At 43.5% G+C, this 18,882-nt stretch overlaps 1 pseudogene; it reads right to left on the bottom strand.

The window, feature by feature from the left end:
* Positions 1-7,514, bottom strand: part of LOC141284337 (alpha-2-macroglobulin-P-like) — a 41,791-nt pseudogene extending 34,277 nt beyond the window's left edge.
* Between the last annotated feature and the right edge of the window lie 11,368 nt (positions 7,515-18,882).

Genomic DNA, 18,882 nt, shown 5'->3' with positions numbered 1-18,882 from the left:
TTATATCTAGCCTAACGTTAACTTTTCCATGAAAAATGCTAATGAACATGAAAACTGATGCTACATGAACATGATGCTAGCTTGCTTCGCAATGTGACCGTAAGCAATTAGCTGTCTTAATATAAACTAACAGAAACAGTCAAAAACTGACCCTACATAAAGAAATAGTGAAAAAACGTACCTTTCATTAAGAAATCCAGGCGCAGTAGTAAAAAATTATGGGCGTGTTTTTCAGCGTGACAAAAATGACGCGATATTGATGTGCGCATGCGCAGTAAACCTTGGTAGGAAAATCTGACGGGTAGGATGAAATGTTAGAACACCGGCTTGCTATGAAATGTATTTGATGATTGCGCCTAATACGCCCGCTCCCTAGTCATTTGAATCACTACAAAAACAACACCTTACAAAGAAAACTAGTAAGATTTTTACGATCAAACGTTTCTTAAACCAGCGAACCCCTGTAAACATTTTAGTCCAAGGATCCAGTAATGTGTTCAAATAGAAAGTTAAAAACGAAATTCATAAACGAAGCGTATGGCCACTTCTCCAGGCATTACTACACCACTTGTTAAGCCGCTAAAGGCAGTCAGTTGTTGCTAAAAGCCGATAAACAATGCGATGCATAATTTATTCATGTCATTTCGTAACCAGAACACAAATGAAATTATTAAACTTTTCTGTGCGTGATGTTTCAGTATTGTAGCTGGGTTTTTAAATTACACATTGTACTCCGAGATAAATAAGATAAGGATTATAGAAAATAAACTGTGTTCTTAAATTAACAATTTTGAAGTGGCAAACTAACAACTAAGGCGCATCATAAGGCAACCATTAATATTTTTGTTGAGTTCAACTATAGCAACCTACCGGTATTTAGACTTTTTTTCACACACACACAATCTCAAGGTAAAGTTTGTTCCGCTACAGGTCTGCACCTGTCGTATGCCCTCGTTTAAAATAATGCCTCTTACCTTTTCTGTTTATCAAAGTGTCGTTATCAACAAAGACACGTTTTACTAGTTTGTAATATACATGTTCATTCAGGCTGCTGACCGCTGACAAAATAATATGCTCAATAGCGCCAGCTGGTTTCTGTTTTCAAACTCTGGTCAATTTGAGCGTGTTTTCTCAATTTACTCCGTTAAATTATTACAGCATTTATATCCAAATGCACATTTTTCCAAAGAATAAATTATACTTCTCCTGTCGATGCATAAATTTAAGAAATAAGCTTAACAAATTGTATTATGATTTTGTCATGTTTATTCCTGGGCGCATTATTCAACGTACATTCACACTGTCACGTTAATAATGCGAAGGAGAGCTCGTACTATACACAATATTTTAATAATAATAATAATAATAATAATAATAAAAAAAAAAAAAAAAAAAAAGTCATAACGCACAGCCAGCACAAATAGACAGAACGGTAAATAATGTACTTGATTATAAGCACCCATGTTCAGAATTAATAGACACAGTATCTATGATGACCCAAAGCCGACAACGTTTTAGAAGAAATGTTTGCTCTTTGAAGAAGTAAAACATCGGTATGTATCATAGCACCACAAACCACTCCCCTTTCCCGTGACCCAAAGCTAAAACAGCGAAAACAAACATAAGGCTGCCTCCGCAAGCTGTAAAGGCTGCACAGACTCTCCAGCATTTTCTTCCGCACATCTCAAGCTTCAGTGACCTACAGCTACAGCAGCCGAAACAAAAGCGAAGTTGCTTCCGCTTGCAACAAGCCTTAACATCTCAGTGTTTTCCTCCCGTTACTTCTAATCCCTTTTCCTTTTCAGTGGCCTACAGCTCCCATAGCAGACGCTAGTGCGAGGCCGCTTTCACTTGCTGTGCAGGCTACACAGGCTCTTCAAGATGTCTCAAACCGTACTCGCTTCCCAATGAAGGAGGCATGAGGCTGTCTGTGTTTGCCACCTAGGCCCACACATCTCAGACTTTTCCTCCTGTTACTAATAACCTCTTTCTTTTCAGTGGCATCCAGCTCCCATAGCAGACACTAGCCCTATTTAAGTATGAGGCTACCTCCCTGACAATTGCGGCCCATGCTCCTCTCCCTCACAGTTTTCTACTTCATTCAAAATAATGTTGTCTTTCTCCAGGTCAAGTTCTGGCTCTTAAGCATCAGGATGAAGCAGGTCATCAGCAAGCCTAGGCCGCGCCCCAGACTCGGCCACTCCTCACACTGCACGCTATCATGGCTTTTTCTCCTATATTTCCCATGCCTTTCCTTCTATCTCCTGCAGCAGACGCTAGAGTGAAGCTGCCTCCGCTGGCCGCTCAAGACCTCTTACTCTTACCCTCCTGCTACTCCTTTTCCCTATCAGTAACCAGGGGCTAATCCATGCGTGAGGCTGCCTCCACAAACTGTTATGGCACCGCCCTATCTTCATTCTGATCCTTCTTTTCAATCTAAACCTTGGTATTATTCACAGCAGTCCCACTACTTACTCCACTGAATGCTGTCGCTCTGGAACCACCCCCTGGGCCTAATATCATCAAGTTCCAGATTCCTAAAAAAATTTAGAGCACTGGATCTGGAGGCGGGCCAATCGCCAACCCCAGTACCTCACTATTCGCAACTCATATTCCCATAACTCATCCCTTGAAACCGCTCCTTGACACGTCACTCGACTTTATCCTCCAAGCAATTTCTTTGGCTTGGAGATTTTCGGAAACCACAATAACGTCTAAATTCAACGGCATCAGATTTACTACAAAAGGCTACTACATTGACATTTAACCTCCTTTCTCTAATTTAACTTTATCACACCCCTTTTATTACTTTCAATTTGGGGACGCGCAAGCTAAATCTGCACTGTATCCTCAATTTGTCGTCGACTCCAACCACCCCGTTGTATGTTAAGTTTAATCATTGTCACCACCAGCCGTCAAATTCAATTTCTTATTTAGCATCGGACGGGGCTCCCCCTTCCGGTGCAGCAGGGCCACGGCTCCCTTCGGTCACGGCGTGAGCCCTCCGTCTGTCATTCGGGTTACGCTGCCTACTCGACGGCGGATGTGCTCTCCCTGCCGGTGCAGCAGAGTCGTGGCTCCCTTCGGTCGCAGTGGGAACCCCTCATCCGACGCTCGTCGCCTCGCAAGGGGGTCTCTCCCTTCCGGTGCAGCAGAGCCGCAGCTCCCTTCGGAAGAAGTGAGAGTCCCTCCATCAATCGCCTATTTTATTGCCTATCCAGCATCGGACGGGGCTCCCCCTTCCGGTGCAGCAGGGCCGCGGCTCCCTTCGGTCACGGCGTGAGCCCTCCGTCTGTCATTCGGGTTACGCTGCCTACTCGACGGCGGATGTGCTCTCCCTGCCGGTGCAGCAGAGTCGCGGCTCCCTTCGGTTGCAGTGGGAGCCCTCCATCCGACATGCCTCGCAAGGGGGACTCGCTCTTCCGGTGCAGCAGAGCCGCAGCTCCCTTCGGAAGAGGGTCCCTCCATCAATCGCCTTATCTTTATCGCCTATTCAGCATCGGACTGGGCTCCCCCTTCCGGTGCAGCAGAGCCGCGGCTCCCTTCGGTCGCAGCGTGAGCCCTCCATCCGACGCTCCCCTCAAGGGGGACTCTCCCTTCCGATGCAGCAGAGCCGCAGCTCCCTTCGAAAACAGTGAGAGTCCCTTCATCAATCGCCTATTTTATTGCCTATCCAGCGTCGGACGGGGCTCTCTCTCTTCCGGTGCAGCAGGGCCGCGGCTCCCTTCGGTCGCAGCGGGAGCCCTCCATCCGACGCTCCCCTCAAGGGGGACTCTCCCTTCCGGTGCAGCAGAGCCGCAGCTCCCTTCGGAAGCAGTGAGAGTCCCTTCATCAATCGCCGATTTTATTGCCTATCCAGCGTCGGACGGGGCTCTTCCGGTGCAGCAGAGCCGCGGCTCCCTTCGGTCGCAGTGTGAGCCCTCCGTCTGTCACACGTTACGCTGCGTACTCTACAGCGGACGGGCTCTCCCTCCCGGTGCAGCAGAGTCGCGGCCCCCTTCGGTTGCAGTAAGAGCCCTCCATCCGACGCGCCAACCCCCGCCTCGCAAGGGGGACTCTTCCTTCCGGTGCAGCAGAGCCGCAGCTCCCTTCGGAAGCAGAAGGGGTCCCTCCATCAATCGCTTTATTTTTACACATTCAGCATCGGACTGGGCTCCCTCTTCCGGTGCAGCAGGGCCGTGGCTCCCTTCGGTCACAGTGGGAGCCCTCCATCCGAGGCACCTCGCAAGGGAGACCCTCCCTTCCGGTGCAGCAGAGCCGAAGCTCCCTTCGGAAGCAGTGAGGGTCCCTCCACCAATCGCCTCATATTTTGCCCATTTCAGGGTCGGACTAGGCCCCCTCCTTCCGGTGCAGCAGAGTCGTGGCTCCCTTCGGTCGCAGTGTGAGCCCCCTATCCGTCGCTCGAGTTACGCTGCGTACTCGACGACGGGTGGGCTTTCCCTCCCGGTGCAGCAGAGTCGCGGCTCCCTTCGGTCGCAGCTAGGGGGCCACATCCGACCATCGAATCGTTTATAAAAAAAAAAAAAAAAAAAAAAAAAAAAAATTGGCACTCTCCTCCTTTTTCCTTACATAAATTTAGTTCTACGCATATTTTGGGGGGGCTACCTAAATTTCTTGCTTCGTGGCAGCTGTCCTATGCATAAAAGCTTCTTTGGGGAGTTCTCTGGTTCCGGCCTGTATTCCGGCCCGGAACCCTTCCCCAGGACAGCACGCCAAAATATGCTTAATACTCGCTCAAGCAGATTAGATGTAAGGGCGAACTCGTGAAATGATGTTTGATTAAACAAGGTTCAGGAGGAGCACGATCAGATAATCAACCCATTCGGCACAGGTGCAACCTGTTTAACCAATCATTCAATCAGCGCATCCTCTATATATATTACCAGCCGTCTTACCTCCATCCAGCGATAGTTTCTTGGCATCCCTCCTCCACCCCTACTCCCCACTTCTAATCTGTTTCGATCCTACACTAGCAGGGGGAGTTCTCTGGTTCCGGCCTGTATTCCGGCCCGGAACCCTTCCCCAGGACAGCACGCCAAAATATGCTTAATACTCGCTCAAGCAGATTAGATGTAAGGGCGAACTCGTGAAGTTTACTTTTTGCTTAAATCAAACAAAAAATGTTTTTTATTTAACAAATGTATTTTTGTATTAAAAGAGACTATTACTTTATTAACTCAGCAGCACTGACAAAATATATTGTAGGCCCCTATGCATATTTATTTAAAAAAATTAAAACTCCCTCTGACGGTGGTGACACTAATCTGACGGTGGTGACAGTGGCCTCATTACAACATAAAATTCCAAAATGTATACCACTCAAGTCAACGGCTTCTTGTTTAATAACTTTATTTAACTATTTGGTCCAACAAATAACAATCCTGAGCACTCTGATAAAATATTTTTCAAATATTTCAACATCGTCAGACAGAAAACCTGACGGTGGTGACATCTGACGGTGGTGACAAAAACCTACTATTTCCCATGATATGCATTAGTTGTTCACATTAGCCATCTTGTTTTCACTCTGTTGCTAGCTACTTCAGACTTGTTTTTAAAAAGTATACATTTATGTCATAATCAAATCTAATATTATTTATACAAAAGAGACGGTGTTGACATGTTATGGTTGCCACAGTAGCAGTGTCCAAAAATATGAACAATTTTAAGAGAAAATAGCAAATTTACAGGAGCTTGGCTGATCTTGAAGCATACAGTAGAGCTGAAGATTTGATAATGTGGTCCTCAGGAATGCAGTTGACCTTGTAGTTGCCTGATTTTATTGCTTTTTTATAAATATCTGACGGTGGTGACGCATATGTGGGACACATTTTGTGCAACCAAAAATAATTGTAAATATTATTCAAACACAGTGTTTGTAATTTGTGATACATATTACAATGTACTCTTTCATATAGTAAAATTATTATTCAATTAAATGATTACTTTTTGCTTTTTTAATCAAGCTGAAATGATTATCTCCTATCTGAGGACAAGTGATTTTGTAGGCAATGGGCCAGATTTGATAATTAAATTAATACAAAATTAAAAGAAAACTATAAAAGAACCTTACATTTGTGCAACTGACCCTCTGATTATAATCTTGATTCTTTTGATTTATGAAAATGTTCTTCATTTCCAACAGAATGAGCACTTTTCTTGTTGGGACATGTTTTTGCCAAATTTTCAAGAATCAGTGCGTTAACACATTAACAGATTTTTGTGGTCTTATTTCACGAACTTTTTTCCCCACACACAGCATATATTTAACTATCCTGTGATAACATTAAATAAAACAAGACAGAGCTTCACCTTGCCAGTTTTACTTTCATTCATAAAATACAATATGCAAATGTAACATGAATCGCCATAACCATTCATAAACACTCTAATTTGCATAATAATAACAACATTTATTGCAACCGCTCCATTTCAGAGCCTTTAAAAAACTTTAACGGCTCCGCTCCATCATTATTTCAAACTGGTGACGCGGTGCGCAATGACAGTTGGGTAGTTTTCCCCGTCCACTTCCTGTGAAGTGAAGTACCGATGTTCCCTTATTCCCTATGCCGTTCGCAGTGCCCTTCGAACTGAACATGTTCGCTCCCTTCGGTTTGGAATCTCACTTAAGATGGCGGAATACCCTGTGAAGTCCACTTCGCAGTCCACTTACGGTCGAATGGAACGCACCTACTGTGTCAATGCTACTTGAACACTCTGTAGTGTGGAAACACATGAACACTGAGCAGTGCTTATTTAACACTGGGAAATATTACATAAATCTTACCTGTTTCATTCACGTATCACTGATGCATATGAATCACATTAAGTTTATTAATATGTTTATATTAAAACTATGTAATCCAAATGCATGGAAAATTTGCATGTAATTGAATTACATAAAGTTTATTTTTAGGCCGAATTATTTTTTTGAGTGTATCTACAATATTTACAAATGCCATTTGTAAATGGATGTGTTATTTTAAACAACCTCAGTAGATTATTTAATGATTAATATGAATGTAATATCAGGCCTGAAAGTCAAGGCAGCGGTGGAATTCCTTCTCAGTTCTTTCCTGTAGAAGTGTTCTCTTCTGGCTAAAGTAAACCAGAGAAATTGTAAGCTGCAGATTTTCTTCTGGTTTTAGAAGGCTCACACATAGTTTAGCCTCCGAGCCTGATCTTATTACACCTGGAAATGTCACCATGAAAATCCTGCAAAAAGAAAGCGCACATGCTTAATAACCTCCTTTTCAATGTGTGAAACTAATGATAGTTACTCTGAGATAAAAGCATGCATACAAATACAAACACACACACACACACACACACACACACACACACACACACACATGAAAGGACATACAAATGCAGATAGATTATATTTAACAAAAAAAAAAACAAAAAAAAAAACGTTCTAACACTTACGGCTTAGAGGTTCCTTGATAGACAGAAATCAATAAAACACATGCTATTAATATTCCTCTTTTGAGTAACACAAGAAAAAAAGCCATCTTGAAGGGATGTGAACAACAAGATGTGTGTACAAATGTTACACACAGTTACACATAAAACCTTTTACAAACAGTTTTTGTTTATTTGACTGGTCACATGACCTCAGTGATGATTAACTGTTTAATTTTGTGCTTGTATGTTTTGTGCAATGACCTCACAAGAGTAATTATACTATAATGATGCAGACTTTAGAGTGTAAAAAAAGTATTAAACTGTCCTCTTGACTTTCTGTGGTCATTGATTCACCACCTTAATTACTAATTTCCATTTGCCATGTTTCAGGCATTCCTGCACACATTTCCTTCAGACAAGAAGCGAATGACGTATTTCACAGGTGCCACTTGAAACTCTGGTTTCACTGGTGATGAAGTCATAGGTGTCACGTATCTGGTCTTCCCTGTCATCATAAACTCTTGCACCACACTTCATGGACTTCATTCCCCATAAGCCACTGCACTAATCACTGCATTCACCTGGCCCTTGTTTCTCACTGCTCTGATTAGTTCTCACAGCTGCACCTCATCACTCTGACTGCATTTAAGCCACTCACACACACAGCCACCTTGCGAAGTCTTATTGTTCCTATGGTCGTAATTCTAAGCGTTTATCTCTGTGTATGACTCTGGACTGTGTACCCCGTTGACGATTCCTGCTACCTGCCATTGTGACCATTGCCTGAGTATCGAACTGTTTACTGGATTTCCTACGTTGTTCCTGTTTTCTGGTGTTTACTCTTGCCTGTTGACACATCTCAATAAATGCTGCAAATGGATCTGCACGTCTCAGTCTGACTCCCTGTGACAGAAGACTTCGCCACACTTGGATCCAGCGGCTTTATTCACTACCAGCTCAATCATGGACCCAGTCGACCAATTACTTCATCTGCAACAGGCCAAGCTACCCATTGAGGAATATACTCAACTGTTTTGTAAGTTTTCACTTCAAATACCATTTTATGATGAAGTGTGGCTAAAGGACATATTCCGCTTTGGACTTAATGAACCCACTAAATCACTGTTGCCTGGAGGGAAATTTAAATGTTCAGTGGAGGACTATATGCAGTATACGTTGTTGCTATGTGGCTCTATGTTAACTGTGGATGTTTTAAAAGAGCCACAGCACAAGATGTCTGCTAGCCCTGAGCCTCAGCACGAGATGTCTGCCAGCCTAAGGCCACAGCACAAGATGTCTACCAGCCTTCCAGAGCCTCCGCTGGTTCAGCCCAGCCTTCCAGAGCCTCCGCTGGTTCAGCCCATGCTTCCAGAATCTCCGCTGGTTCAGCCCAGCCTTCCAGAGCCTCCGCTGGTTCAGCCCAGCCTTCCAGAGACTCCGCTGGTTCCGCCCAGCCTTCCAGAGACTCCGCTGGTTCCGCTCAGCCTTCCAGAGACTCCGCTGGTTCCGCCCAGCCTTCCAGAGACTCCGCTGGTTCCGCCCAGCCTTCCAGAGACTCCGCTGGTTCCGCCCAGCCTTCCAGAGACTCCGCTGGTTCAGCCCAGCCTTCCAGAGACTCCGCTGGTTCAGCCCAGCCTTCCAGAGACTCCGCTGGTTCCGCCCAGCCTTCCAGAGACTCCGCTGGTTCCGCCCAGCCTTCCAGAGACTCCGCTGGTCCCGTCCGGCCTTCCAGAGTCTCCGCTGGTCCCGCCCAGCCTTCCAGAGTCTCCGCTGGTTCCGCCCAGCCTTCCAGAGTCTCCGCTGGTTCCGCCCAGCCTTCCAGAGTCTCCGTTGGTCCCGCCCAGCCTTCCAGAGTCTCCGCCGCCAGAGCGCCCTCCAGTGACTGCGCCGCCAGAGCGCCCTCCAGTGACCGCTTGCTCAGAGCCTGCTCTTCCAGAGTCTCCGCTGGAGACGCCCAGCCCTCCTGAATCTCCGCTGGGGTCGTCTAGTTCTCCAGAGCCCGCTTCACAAGAGCGTCGTCCAGAGCCCGCTTCACAAGAGCGTCGTCCAGAGCCCGCTTCACTAGAGCGTCGTCCAGAGCCCGCTCCTCAAGACAGCCTTCCAGAGCCTCCGCTGGTTCCGCCCAGCCTTCCAGAGACTCCGCTGGTTCCGTCCAGCCTTCCAGAGACTCCGCTGGTTCCGCCCAGCCTTGCAGAGACTCCGCTGGTTCCACCCAGTCGTCCTGAGATTCCTGTCTGCCCTGTTCTGGTCACGGAGCTCATGCATGGACTGTTCCCACCCACCCTCCCTGCTGCTCCACCCAGGTAAAAAAAAAGTGCACTAAAATGCACTTTATTTAAGTATACTTAGTACACTTTTCAGTAATGTACTAAAAGTGCTCTATTTTCGCACACTAATTTTGTACTTAATGTACTAAAAGATAGTATTAAGTATATGTTAAGATAAACTTAATACCATCTAAGTGTACTCAACTGTGCTATTTTGAGACAACCTGAAATTGAACTAAAATGTGCTTTTAACATACTATATCTGTATTTTAAAAAATATATTTAGTTAAAACTAGAAATACACTTGAACCCTATTTTTAAACATTTATAAATATATTTAAGACTAATTTAAAGTATAATAGTAATATATTAAAAGAATATTCAAAATGTGAAAAAAGTGTGCTAAAATACAATTTAAGTACACTTAGTGCACTTCCCTTAATGTACTTAAAGTGCTCTTTTTTCGGGCACTGATTTTGTACTTAATATACTAAAAGTTATTCTTAAGTACTCCTTAAGATAAACTTAAGATCATCTAAGTGTACTCAACTGTGCTATTTTGAGACACCATGAAGATGAACTAAAACGTGCTTTTAACATACTATCTCAGCATTTCCAAAAATGTATTTTGTTACCACTTATAATACATTTGAAACATATTTCATAAACCTTTAAATATACTTATTATACATAAAAAATAAACTTACTGATTATTTAAAATACAATAATAATATATAACAAATGTATACAAGGCGTATTTATAATGTATTGCCCACATGTTTTTTATTAATAAAAATACACTTATTAATTATTTAAAATACATGAATAATATATAAAAAATGTATACAAAGCGTATTTATAATGTATTGGCCACATATATTCATTAATAAAAAATACATTTGTTGATTATTTAAAATACATGAATAATATATGACAAATGTATACAAAGCGTATTTATAATGTATTGCCCAAATATTTTTATTAATAAAAAATACACTTGATGATTATTTAAAATACATGAATAATATATGACAAATTTATACAAAGCGTATTTATAATGTATTGCCCAAATATTTTTATTAATAAAAAATACACTTGATTATTTAAAATACATGAATAATATATGACAAATGTATACAAAGCGTATTTATAATGTATTGCCCAAATATTTTTATTAATAAAAAATACACTTGATGATTATTTAAAATACATGAATAATATATGACAAATTTATACAAAGCGTATTTATAATGTATTGCCCAAATATTTTTATTAATAAAAAATACACTTGATGATTATTTAAAATACATGAATAATATATAATAAATGTATACATAGCGTATTTATAATGTATTTTTTATTAATAAAAATATGTGGGCAAGACATTATAATTACGCTTTGAATAAATTTATTATATATAATTGATATATTTTAATTAATTAATAAGTGTATTATAATGAATAAAAATATATGGGCAATACATTATAAATACGTTGTCACGAAACGTGTAGGAAAGCAAAAAATAACGTCTTCAATAAAAAGTCTTCAATAAATCCTCAGGCAGAGTAACAATAGACAGGAATGGCGGGAGAAGACGCGCACACAACGAAGGAACATAGGTGTAACGCTTGTAGCCGGACAAAGAAACAAGGAAATCAAACAAACTTATAAAGGGGAGATAATTACAACAACAGGTGGAGGGGATCACACTAATGAGCAGGAAGACCAAAAAAGGGCATGGGAGAAACCAAACAGACAGTCCAATGGGGGAAACACTGGGAAAAACCAAGACAAACAGTCCAAGGGCGTGACATACACTTTGTATACATTTATCATATATTATTCATGTATTTTAAATAATTAAGAAGTGTATTTTTTATTATTAAACATATGTGGGCAATACATTATAAATATGCTTTGTATATGTTATGGTATTAAATTGTTGAAACATTGTTTATTTTATATGTATGTATTTTAGTATATTGGTTGTTTAATTATATAATTGTTTAATAGACTATCAGTCCAATGTGATACGCTGGTCGTGATGGGGCGGAGACTGTTGCCCTTTAAGAGCGCACTATTGAGACCAGGAGAAGAGCTCGTTTGTTACGCTCAATCTCGTGTGGTAAACCGGTAGAGCTGCAGTGCGCAGGCGTCGGCGTGAATCAAGCCTGTCGGAAAAAAACAATGCGGGAATGCTAAAGGGGTGCATGGCTCGGTGGATGTCAGCGTGAGAGTTCCAGTCCACGAGTGGTTGCCGTGGCAGTGACGGTAACAGACGAAAGGCCAGGAGCTGAACAGAGGTGCGGCTAGGAGCGCGAGTGAGCAGAGCGAGCGAGCAAGAAAGCACGACACAGACGGAGAGTGCCAAGTGTACAACGCTGGATTTGAATGGGACTGGGTAGCATATGGCTGCCCAGTCATATTGTGAGTACCCTTTTTAGTATTTGATCATCCAGCAACCGCAGTGTAACAGATGAAGACCTGTGTTTACTCCACAACATTCAAAGTTTGTAAATGAAGACTTAACAAAGGCATTGCCAATATCCTAGCTTATAAACACTAATTCTTTTCCCTTTTTGTGTGCTGTGGCACTGGTTTGGAGTGGATTGTGGTGTATTATATGCACGAGAGTATTAGTAATGTGTATGTGTGAAGTGGTCTAGAGATACTGGCAGTGTTCTGTTTTATTCTTTTAGTGGTGGGGCGCTTTGTGGAGTACCTGCTGCAGTGGGACTAAATTGTGACTGTTGCTGGGGACCAGAAAGACATTACGTGTGGACTGCTTAAAGATGGCGTATGGACTGCATTTCTCTTGCAAAGCATTCTTCCTCTATGCTGTTTTTAATTCATATTTTTAATGGAAATAAAGTGTTTGTAATACAATCTATCCCTTGAGTGTCTGTGATGCCTTGCCCTCAGTGTTGAAGTTGAGTCCTACTAAGCTAAATTCGTAACCATAAATTGGGTCCTGGATCTCAGTAACAAAATCCAGGTGGCGTAGTCGGCAATTGGTTGGTTAACAGTCTTTTAGTAATATCAAAGTATTCTATTTACGCCCCCGGCGTGACATTTGGCGTAGTCGGCAGGATTTTGAACCTGTGTGAGGGCTTGGCTATCTTTTGACACTCACGTGGTAGATCGAGCTAAGGTATTGTAAAGATGATGATGCCAGTTTTCCCTGGTGCCCCTTGGGTTCCTAAATTTAGTGGAACTGGTAGTGAATTAAGATATGTAGATTGGAAGGAGCAAATTCAAGGTCTCTTAGAGGCCCAAGAACTGACTGAAGCTAAGAAGGTAAAGATTTTATTGGGTGCTTTGAGTGGAGTGGCAAAGCGAGAGATTAGTGTTTTGGCAGAGGAAGATCGTGATAAGTTGAGTAAGATCTTTGATCAGCTTGATACCTTGTATGCTGGAGAAGTCCCCTTGCCTGTTCTTAGGTCACGTTTTTTTAGTTGTAAACAGATGTCGGATGAGCCTTTTCAAGCTTTTGTTTTGCGTTTGAGAGAATTGTTTTGCAGGTTACAGCGGCGCAGCCCAGAGGGAACCCTTGTCGAAGATCAGTTGAAGGAACAGCTATTGATGGGGCTGGAGGATGGCCCAATGTTGAAGGTTTTGAAGATGTATGCCCGCCGCAACCCAAATGGAACATTTGCTGAACTGCACCAGGAGGCTCTGTCCTTGGAGATGGAGTATGGCCAAACTAGGTATGAGACTGCTTGTGCTGCCATAAGTCAGCCTGATGTACGTAATTCTCGTTCCCAAAGGGCCGACTGGAGAACTGAGTTGAAACGTGAGATCTTGGAGGAGGTTAAGGGACAAATTCGAGAGCTGACTCAGGAGGTGATGAGAGAGCTGAGACCTTCTGTGTTTGCAACCCCTGTGGATCATGTACCATCACAACATCAGAACCTCCCTGCCCCTAGAAGGAGAGATTATCAGTCAGCAAACAGGTGGGACTCTGATGGTCGACCTATTTGTCGACGCTGCCAGCAACCAGGCCACCTAGCTCGTAATTGTATGGAGAATTCTCAGCCTAGACCAACTTTAAACTAGATTGCCCTGTTGTAGAGGTCCAAACTGCAGGGCTACGGACTTCGATTAATAGCCAAGGGACCACACACGCTTTTATTGCTAACTGCCCTACGGTGGATGTTTTGATCCAGAATATTCCCTGTAAGGGTTTGTTAGACACAGGATCACAAGTAACTTTAATGCAGCAAAGTATGCTAGGCAAGAAGTTTCCTACTTATAGATTGGGTCACGCCCCCCTATTGACTTTGAGAGCCGCAAATGGCTTGGAAATCCCATATGTTGGGTATGCAGTATTGGATTTTGAAGTGGCAGGTATCCGACTTCCTGAGAGAGGTGTCGTTATTGTAAAAGATGAGTTTTCCACGAATCCTTTAATTATTGGAATGAATGTGATTTCATCATGTTGGAGTGCCTTGTTTCAGGGCCCAAATCAGTCATTCTCTTTCCAGAGCCCCACAGAACAGCGAGTGTGGAAACAGGCTATGGCGACGTGTCAACGCATTGCTGCTCGCACCCAGAATGATGGATTCCTTGGCTATGTCTGGCCAGCCACTCGTCATAAGATATGGATTCCACCTCAAAGTGAGATTATTGTGTGGGGGCGTGCCCGAATGGGTCCACAGAACCGTAACTATTGCAGTTCAGTGGAACCCTTGGATGAGTCGGATGGAGTGGCTGCTGCACGAACTGTGGCTGTGGTAAGAGATGGTAAAATTCCTATCCGTCTGTGTAATTTACGCCCTTATAGAGTGTCCATAGGCCGCTATAAGAGGCTTGGTCGGTTATATGAGATGTCTGATGTGGATATTTACGGCCAAAGGGATCTGGACCTTGCTTTGAGGACTGATGGGGTCGTGGACATCAGTGTAGTGGAAGCTACTGTCTCAGAAGAAGAACCTGTCATTGAAGGGGTGAGTCCACTGGCTTTTGAATCTGGCGTAACTGATCAACAACGACAAGCTTTTGATGTACTGCTGAAGAAGTGGAGTGGAGTGTTCGCTAGGGATGAAGATGATCTGGGCTGTACTGCAGCTGTGCAGCATAGGATCCATACTGGTGATGCCCCCCCTATTCGAGAAAGATTTCGCCCCCTACCTCCAATGATGTATAAGGAGATGAAGCTTTTATTGACAAACATGTTGGAAAGGGGAATCATTACTGAGAGTAGTAGCCCATGGGCAGCTCCGATAGTCATGGTTAAGAAGAAGGATGGAAGCTGGCGCTTCTGCGTTGATTATAGAAAGTTGAATGCAGTTACACACAGAGATGCCTTTCCCCTCCCCCGAATTGAGGAAACATTGACCACACTAACTAAAGCTGAATGGTTTACCACTCTAGATTTGGCCAGTGGTTACTGGCAAGTGGGGGTACACCCTGATGATCGTTCAAAGACTGCTTTTACAACTCCCCTAGGATTATTTGAATTTCAGCGTATGCCCTTTGGCTTGTCCAATGGACCGGCTACATTTCAGAGACTAATGCAACATTGCTTGAGTGGCCACATTATTGATTTTCTGTTGGTCTATTTGGATGACATTATTGTATATTCTGCCGATTTTTCCACTCATCTTGGTCATTTAGAACAGGTGTTCCAGCGGCTGTCACAGTATGGACTGAAGTTAAGACTGGACAAGTGTCAGTTCCTCAAGCAACAAGTGAAATTTCTTGGGCACGTGGTGGACAAGAGGGGTATAAGTCCAGATCCAGGCAAAACGGCTGCAGTGCAGGAGTGGCCTGTTCCTACTACTGTTCGAGAGGTGAGGGCATTTTTGGGCCTGGCTGGCTATTATAGACGGTTTATTGCCAATTTTGCCAAAATAGCACAACCTCTAAATGCACTCCTAATAGGAGTTCCAGTGGACAAGAAGTCAAGTAAGCGTGTAGTTAAGTGGACTACAGAATGTCAAGCTGCTTTTGTGAAGTTAAAGATGTGTCTTACACAGGCCCCTATTTTGGCATACGCTGATTTTTCCTTGCCATTTGTCCTTTATACGGATGCGAGCCATCAAGGCTTGGGCGCGGTACTGTCGCAGACTCAAGATGGGCAAGAACGAGTCGTTGCCTATGCAAGTCGCAGCCTTCATCCGGCAGAGAGGAATGACGCTAATTATAGCTCCTTCAAGTTGGAGTTGTTGGCTTTAAAATGGGCCATAACTGAGAAATTTAAAGACTATCTGACTGGGGCTAAATGCATTGTGGTTACAGATAATAACCCTGTGGCACACCTGCAGACAGCGAGACTTGGAGCAGTGGAACAACGCTGGGTGGCCCAGTTGGCAAGCTTTGATTTCACAGTGAAGTATCGACCTGGACGTGAAAACATTAATGCTGATAGCTTGTCCAGGTTTCCAGTAGATTCCGTCGCTCCTGTTGAGTCTCGACAGGTCAGTGTGATGGAAGATGGCTGCCAGACAACGATCTGCACTCTAGACACAGAAGAGTGGAGTCAAGAGCAAGGAGCAGATGAAGAGCTTCAACAGGTTTTGAGGTATGTGGAGTTAAAAAGTTTGCCTACTGCGAAAGAACGAGATGAGATGTCAGTGACTGTGAAACAACTACTTCGACAGAGTTCTAAGCTTGTGCTCCGAGATGGGGTGTTGTGCAAGCGAATGATTGACCCCAGTACACATGAGTTACATTTTCAGATCGTTTGCCCTGCTTCCAGACAAGAGGAGGTGTGGAGGAGATACCATGAGGCATCTGCACATGCAGGAGTTGCACGGACCCTTTCAAGGCTGAGGCACCATTTTTACTGGCCGAGGATGGAGGAGGCGATAAAGGGATTCCATCTGGGCTGTGCCACTTGTGGCTTGCAGAGAGCAAGGAATGATGGTAAGGCCCCACTTAATCCAATTTCGGTGTCCTTCCCTTTAGAGATCGTGTCTCTAGATTTTCTTACGCTAGGACGTCCAACTGATCCATGTCAGAATATTTTAGTAGTTATTGATCTGTTTACTCGGTATGCATGGGCCATCCCAACAAGGGATCAGACTGCTAAGACTACAGTTAAGGCCTTGTGGGAACATGTGGTACAGGTGTTTGGTTGTCCCCTGAGGTTTCATTCTGACCAGGGCCCAAATTTTGAGGCTACATTGATGAAGGAGTTTTGTCAACTGTACGGTACAGCTAAGAGTCGAACGACTTCCTATCATCCAGAGGGGAGTGGTAGAGTTGAGAGACTGAACAAGACCTTATTGAGTATGTTGCGTACATTGGAAAGGGACAAGCAGGATAGGTGGCCAGAATTCCTTTTAGAGTTGATGCAGGCATATAATAACACTATACATGGGGCCACCGGGTTTGCACCTTCATATTTAATGTTTGGACGTTGTTTGCGGACACCAGTAGACATGAGCCTTGGAGTGGTAACAGGACAGGACAGATCGGATGTGAGGGGGTGGGTACAGGAACACCATCAGAAGTTGTCTTGGGCTTATGCATTAGCAAAGGAAACAATGGATGACGCTGCAAGACAGTCTAAACAATTTTATGACAGTAGGGCCAAAGCTACACCATTGCTAGTAGGCCAGCGTGTGTGGGTCCGTGACAGAAATAGGCAAGGACGGGGGAAGTTGTGTACCTGGTGGGACCCTACACCTTTTGTTGTAGTTGGGGTACTTGGGGATACTGGAGTAGTGTATCGTGTAAAACCAGAACGAGGGGGACAGGAGAAAGTTTTGCACCGCAATGCTTTAAAGTTATGCACAGCACGAGAGGTAATACACCCACAACCTGCAAGAACTGAAGAGAATCCTATACAGACTGAGCCTGTACCTTATAGTATGTGGGTTTCTTTAGGGCCTGATCCTGTAAATGATGGGGAAAATGAAGTAAGACGTTCCACACGTTCTAATCTAGGACAGCGACCCTTGAGGTACAGAGAAGTGTGAATGTATCGCAGGGACTGCTGATGTTTATTGTGGGGGGGTGTTATGGTATTAAATTGTTGAAACATTGTTTATTTTATATGTATGTATTTTAGTATATTGGTTGTTTAATTATATAATTGTTTAATAGACTATCAGTCCAATGTGATACGCTGGTCGTGATGGGGCGGAGACTGTTGCCCTTTAAGAGCGCACTATTGAGACCAGGAGAAGAGCTCGTTTGTTACGCTCAATCTCGTGTGGTAAACCGGTAGAGCTGCAGTGCGCAGGCGTCGGCGTGAATCAAGCCTGTCGGAAAAAAACAATGCGGGAATGCTAAAGGGGTGCATGGCTCGGTGGATGTCAGCGTGAGAGTTCCAGTCCACGAGTGGTTGCCGTGGCAGTGACGGTAACAGACGAAAGGCCAGGAGCTGAACAGAGGTGCGGCTAGGAGCGCGAGTGAGGAGAGCGAGCGAGCGAGCAAGAAAGCACGACACAGACGGAGAGTGCCAAGTGTACAACGCTGGATTTGAATGGGACTGGGTAGCATATGGCTGCCCAGTCATATTGTGAGTACCCTTTTTAGTATTTGATCATCCAGCAACCGCAGTGTAACAGATGAAGACCTGTGTTTACTCCACAACATTCAAAGTTTGTAAATGAAGACTTAACAAAGGCATTGCCAATATCCTAGCTTATAAACACTAATTCTTTTCCCTTTTTGTGTGCTGTGGCACTGGTTTGGAGTGGATTGTGGTGTATTATATGCACGAGAGTATTAGTAATGTGTATGTGTGAAGTGGTCTAGAGATACTGGCAGTGTTCTGTTTTATTCTTTTAGTGGTGGGGCGCTTTGTGGAGTACCTGCTGCAGTGGGACTAAATTGTGACTGTTGCTGGGGACCAGAAAGACATTACGTGTGGACTGCTTAAAGATGGCGTATGGACTGCATTTCTCTTGCAAAGCATTCTTCCTCTATGCTGTTTTTAATTCATATTTTTAATGGAAATAAAGTGTTTGTAATACAATCTATCCCTTGAGTGTCTGTGATGCCTTGCCCTCAGTGTTGAAGTTGAGTCCTACTAAGCTAAATTCGTAACCATAAATTGGGTCCTGGATCTCAGTAACAAAATCCAGGTGGCGTAGTCGGCAATTGGTTGGTTAACAGTCTTTTAGTAATATCAAAGTATTCTATTTACGCCCCCGGCGTGACATATACATTTATTATATATTATTCATGTATTTTAAATAATCAACAAGTGTATTTTTTTTGTAATAAAAATATGTGGGAAATACATTATAAATAC

This window comes from Garra rufa, chromosome 14, assembly GCF_049309525.1.
Source record: "Garra rufa chromosome 14, GarRuf1.0, whole genome shotgun sequence".
Classification (NCBI taxonomy): Eukaryota; Metazoa; Chordata; class Actinopteri; order Cypriniformes; family Cyprinidae; genus Garra; species Garra rufa.
This window is presented reverse-complemented; position numbering and strand designations above follow the sequence as displayed.